Raw genomic sequence first — 6,609 nt, forward strand, 5'->3', positions numbered from 1 at the left:
AGTCCTGACAAGAGGGATTCAGACTGTCTACGGGATAAATGTGCCTCGTCTCCCGTTTCTCCGACCTCCATCAATCAACACACATCACCAAGACAACAAGGGAATTGGCCGTTCCAGCTCAATGAGAACCCATCAGTAAAGGAGAGGAAAGACGGTACTGAACAGTAGAAGAGAGAGAGAAGCGCAAAAAAGAGATCGTGGTGGGGGTTCGCGTTTTTCTTAACTTTGCATATTAAAATCTAGTAAAATAAACACAAGCTCAGAGTGCAGCTGCAGAGATCATTTGGAAGTCAGTTAGCAGCATTTATATCTCGATTATGCACAGGACAGTGTTTGGTGACCTAAAGGGGCAGTTATATTACATTGTAATTGCTTCGCTAATATAAACATTAAGAATACCCTAACCATGGAGATAAACACAAAAACTCACTGGCACAAACACCCACGATCAGAACTCGAGCCAATAGCCAGTCAACAAAAAAACAACAACCCTGTATCCAATTTGCTCCTGGACCAGACTAAAGCTCTATTGTGCTGAGGAAGGTATCAGACTACATTTACCATCCAAACATACACATGACACCAGGGGAGCGGCCTCAACAGCCTGTAGTTTACCCCATTATGTAGCTCATTTTGGCTTTCAGCTAAGAGAATAATCCAGGTCAGTCACAGGATACCACAGCGCTCCACGGCTGACTGACGAGTCGTGAGAGTAGGCAGTTAAGAATATAACAATATGTTTTAAGCCAATATTGTGCTGACCTTTTTTTCCTTCTTCTTCTTCTTCTTCTTCTTCTTCTTCTTCTTCTTCTTCTTCTTCTTCTTCTTCTTCTTCTTCTTCTTCTTCTTCTTCTTCTTCTCTGTTTTGGCAGAGTGTTATCAGGTCTGAACCACATTTAGACTGTTATGACACTAAATGTCTTGGCTTGAATAAATGGAAATTATTTTTAAAGCCGGAAAACATGAGCATAGCCTCTCTGTTTGCCAAGCTGCAACCGGCACACATAAAATACAGCTAGGCTCGACATTATAAAAGCAAGACGAATCTTTTCTTAAAACTCACCAGAGCCTAAAGTGATGCGGCGAGTGGCGTAGCGCTTGCATGTAGTCGAATGCAGCAGCTGTGGTCAAACTAGTTGGCAGCAGAGGTGCCACACCACCGTTGCTGCCAGTGTGTGAGATACTGACTTAGACAATACAAACAACGTGACAGAAGAAAAGAGAGAGATAGCAAAAAAGAGGAAAGGCTGAGGGATGGAGGACAAAAATCATAGAAAGAGGACAGCGATAGACACAAGGTTCAGTTCCTGCACTTTGAGTACAGGCAGCTCTGTGCTCAGATGGGACTTTTGTGTTTTTTGTCGTGTTGGTGGTGGCAGAGAGACATCCTGTCAGCTCGGTGAGAGACCCTGTCAACGCCCTCTCTTCTCCTCGGTGACAGTGAGAGAGTGAAACAGAGACCGAGATAAGTAGGAAGGCAACTTAAAGAGAGGCGAGGAGAACGATTACTTGCATAAAAGGTGAGGGGCCGCTACAAGAACAGTGAAAAGAGGTAAAAAGTAGAAGATGGCACTCTATCCTGTGTGATATTGTGTGGATATACAGTATTAAGAGTGTAAAAGAGCTTGACGCTCTATTATTATATAGTTATGTTAAGAAATATTGTTCTATCTTTGTTCCAATGTTAAATAAAAAAGTAAAGATCAATAACAAATCATATCTGAAGTGTCATGATAAAGTGAGGCACACTGTGTCAACTCTCAACCCAGGAGCTGTAGAGAGAGAAATAATGGAAGATGCCAGAAAAACAAAGGGACAGTATCCCCAGCTGAAAAAAGTGTGTGAACAGAAAAAAGGGATCACAACCACAAGTCACAGCCAAGGATGGACAGATATATGGACAAAGCAGGGAATGAGTTGAGGCAGTAGCAGTGAGACACAAGGAGCACCAGTCAGACGGGCTAAACTCTGTCAGCCTGGTTCAAACCAGGGACAGAAGCAGTATTATAGCGCTCTGGGTCCGGCCAAGAGGAAGAACAATAGCTCCTGTGTGTAGGAGCCTCTGGAGCATCCTAACAGCTGGGAGATAGGAGGTCTGTCTGTGGCTCCACTAAATGGCACGTAAAGGGGCGTTGCACATTGTGCACACATAAATCCTCTCTCTCCGTCTTTCCCAGAAACCCTGGCCACCTTCCTCCAAACTCCTCCTCATGCAGGGCAGCCATCACTACTCATTTTACTTTCATCTTTTTTTTTCTGTCTCTATCTACACGCTCTTTCATTATGCCCTCTGCTATTCCGAGTTCTCCTATCACCCCTTTCCACCTCTGTGGAGAGAAACAAAGAAAGAGAAAAAGAGAGAGATTCTTCTAGCTAGCATGAGAAAGCCAGAGACTGGCAGAGGATCAGAGCAATGTCAATAAATAAGAGAGGTCCAAAAGCCTCTGCAGGAGGCATGCCAAAGCTGTATCACAAGGGCCTCTGAAAGACAGAGAAAAACGTGAGAACTGCAAACTGTGGTGGAATGTCATCCCTCAGAGCAAAGAGTTCATAAGCAGCATCAGATAAAACAATGGCATTATTTACTGTTACTACATAGATCTATATAACAGCATGGGTTATGGATCCTTTCCTACTTTTCACCTGTGTTTAATGTTTCCTGCAAGCTCAAAAATACCACCTACAGTATAACATCAAAAGCCCAGGAGAGGAGATAAGCCAATTGCAGAAGTGCACATTAACGGATAACAATGCCAGTGATGTGAGACCACAGAGTGTACTTGGGCATCAATCCACTCAGACCTGAGTGACAGTTGATGGGATCACTGGTTTTGTGAATGTCATTTCAGGAAGAGATACTTGATTATGTCTTGAAGGTAGAGCTGCAATGATTAGTAAATGAATCGATCAGTTGCCATCTATTAAATGAATCGCCAACTATTTTGATAATTGCTTAATAGTTTGCAGTCATTTATTAAGAAAAAAAAGGACAAAAGAAAACATTTGAGGACGTCATCTTGGGCTTCGAGACAGTGAGTGACATTTTTCATTTTTAGACTAAAAACCAAATTAATGACTTGAGAAAATAATCAACAGATTAGTCGATAATAATAAAAAAAATGTTAGTGGCAATGGAAGGGAACTTGAAATTCAGCCAATATGGCAAATGTTTTATGTACATATGATCCCTCTGAGCTGTTATGAAACTCAGCCTATAGCTTCCACTCAGTCATGTGATAGTTTGGATGCCACTGATGCCGACACATATTTAACAGCTGCAAGGGGCCTCAGCCTGTTTTGTTAAAGGAGTCAGTGCTGCTTTCACCCGCATTAAACCATACGTCCCATATGTGATGTCCATTCATCTGGGCTCATCTGGAAAGTACAAATTCTACATATCCAACATGGGAATGTGCCAAGATCACCAAATCTGTGCGACTTCTCGTCAAATCTGGCAACAGCTGCTCAATGCATTTATCTACTGTACGCTCAGACAGTATATATATATATTGCTAATTTGTGCTTTTGTGTATAGAATTAAACCATTTCCATTTCGTGAGACAATAGAAATCTGAGCTGACCTGACCCCAGGAAATAAATACCTTAACATCATTAATAAGTTACTGAATGTGGGTAAAATCCCTAATGCTTTAACACCCCACTTCACCCTTATCTGAGCCATTGTGCACTTTCATTACATTTGAGTGTAATTTTAATACTTGAGAGGCACAAACTGAGCCTGGACCCCAATAATCAACTGTCAACAACACCAAGCACAGCAGTATACAGCTGGTCTTTCCAAAGGTCTGCAGCTCCAAAGGTAATTCATTCACCACCAACTATTGATTCAGATGTACATTTCTACGACAGGCTGCTCTTACACTACTACTACTGTATTTACTGTGGACAAAAGAGTTTCCAGCAGGATTCCAAGAGTCTGTTCTCAGTTGAGTTTAAATGGACAGGCTGCAGGAAATGCAGTTTAATGTAAGCCATGTACCATACAGCACCACACCACATGAGCTGGCATCATGCAATGCAACGAATATCTCCCGACGGATTTAAGCTGATCACTGCACTGTACAGCAGGCACTTAAACTACACTGTTCTTCATGCCCACTTCTCTTGTGCTGCACTTGAAGTAGTACAAAGAAGGTTTCGTATTTCACAAAGCATGATTTTCACTGGGCTGAAGGCTACCATCCCCCATGACTGCAAACCAAGCTGGCTGGAATAGACCCCAGCCTCTCTCCTCCGGCAAGTCAATGCATTCTTAGCGGAGAAAAAAATATAAAATCACGGTCGCGCCGATGCCAGTGGTTTGCTTAAATTATACCAAACTGAAACTCTACAACCACAAATAACACACATTAAACACTATTTCAACGGCGTGTTTCTGTAACGTCGGATCATTTCTAGGGCATTGCAAATATTTGCTCTCCCGGGTTTCTCACCAACATGATATTCCTCATGTCAAGACGCTGCTGCCGGTGTTTCGGGTTAACGAGTGACCGTGCTAACTGGTGACTTATAGCCGAATGCGTCCGTGGTTGCTAGTAGTGACGGCGGCTGTCGAAATGAATTTGAATGTTCAATTCAGTGTGTGTGTATGTAAATACATATACAAATATATATAGATATAGTCGTCTAGTCATTTTTTTCTTGCAGTAGATGTAAATTAAATGAAGAAGAAGCAGTCACATTTCTTGAAGTTACTTTAAATGTGGGAGGAAACAAAGTGGATGTGGATTATGACATTATTATACAGGATAATTGGTTGAATATGGGCCAGTTTAAAATCCCAAGATATGATATAGCTACACTGCCTGCTTATAGGCTGCCTTTACGTTTTCTTCCTCCAAATAATAAGAAACGTTACGAGGGTGAATGCTTCTTTGGCGCAATTGAACTTACATAAATGGTTAGTGTAGATATTAGGCATAGATCCGGGTGTATTAACATGTGTTTCAAGTGAAATTAAAGGCTTGTGTGTTTTCACTACGAGCAATCTCGACGTATCCGGCTGAAAGTCACCAGTTAAAGGGGTCACTCTTTACACCGAAACACCGGAGCCCATGCAGATGTGGAGCCTTGCAATGTAAAGGAAGGCTTCAATCAATAAATCCCATCGCTAATACATTTAGTCCGTACTTTTGAAGGCTTTTGGAGTACTTTGGAGTCAGAGTGCCGCTGCTACATTTTTCACCTGTGTTGTGGGGTTAAATGTACAGTCAGTGATGGCCAGTCAGGGTTGAATTACCGACCATTATTAGCCAGCCAGCTCCAGTTTTAAGTCTAATGTTACAACATGGTGACTGACTCGGTTTTGAGACAGTTATTCGCTGCTGTGGTGAGATGCAATATATTGAATATGTACATTACTTAAGTCACATTTTCAAGTTAAAAAAAATCTAAATGTGTGTGTGCGTGCCAGGCGCACATTGTGTTCAAAAATTACCTGATACGTTTGTTGAATCCCTCTTATTTTCTTTCCATCCTTAATGCGCTGCAGAGCATGCCACCGTGTCCAAGAATTTAAATCCCCGGGTTGGATCCATGATTGTACTGTCTCTGATGTTAAATGTACTCCTGCTCGAAGAGGCGGCGGCGGAGAGGACTCCAGGCACTTTTTTCCCCAAAGGGACGCTGTTTTAGATCAAATTGGCAATAAACCTTGCCCGGTTAAGCTAACAGCAGGCTTCGTAACAAAAAAAATATCCGTCTGTTACACCCATATGAAGACAAAATGTTCTTTTCCACGGCAACGACTTAGAAATCACGTTTAATCGCAGTAAAACGTCCCCGTTATAACCGGAGATAATGGTACGTACCACTCTCTATTGTTGGGGCGCGCGAGAGAAAGCGTCCCGTGCAAATGCGCTGCGCTGCTCGTGGGAGGCTCGCGGGAGGATAACGTGCGCGCGCGCTGTATTGGCAAGTTATCTGAAACCGTCACGTCGTGCCGTCGACTAATCGATTGCAGGCAGCGACGTCGATTTCAGTACTACTCCACCCCTTACTGAGCATAGAAAACAATTTAATCACACAATCGATCTCCTGTGCATCAGTCTGATTGTTTTATACTGACTTAATAATAACATATATGAACAAGACAATAATTCATTTTATGGGCTACTCATCATTGCGAGTAAATTATGTCATATGTTAAAACTGTACAACTTTACTATTCAATACAGTTACAGTAACTGAGAAAAAATGGGGGTTACATCTGAAGTCTCACCTTTAAGGTTTTGCTCAGGAGGAAGGTTTTTTCTCATTTAAAAAAATATATATTTAACATGTTACTGAATACATATATGCCTATGGCTGTTTTTAATTCTTTGAAATCAATTATTTAAAAAAAAAAACCTTAATAAATAAATCATGACGTGGGCTTATTTGGAGCACACATGGCCTCAAATGGTGTCACCAATTAAGCCCATGACAGACTTTTGAGTTTTTTCATCAAATATCTTTATTTTATATTCCAAAATCTACATGAACTAATTAATATATTTTCAAATGAGAAATAAATGATCACCCTTATACATCATGTCAGTATCCATGAAAAATAGCTGAACTTAGATTTTGGTGTGCTTAATGGGTACA

This window comes from Scomber scombrus, chromosome 17 (assembly GCF_963691925.1).
Source record: "Scomber scombrus chromosome 17, fScoSco1.1, whole genome shotgun sequence".
Lineage (NCBI taxonomy): Eukaryota > Metazoa > Chordata > Actinopteri > Scombriformes > Scombridae > Scomber > Scomber scombrus.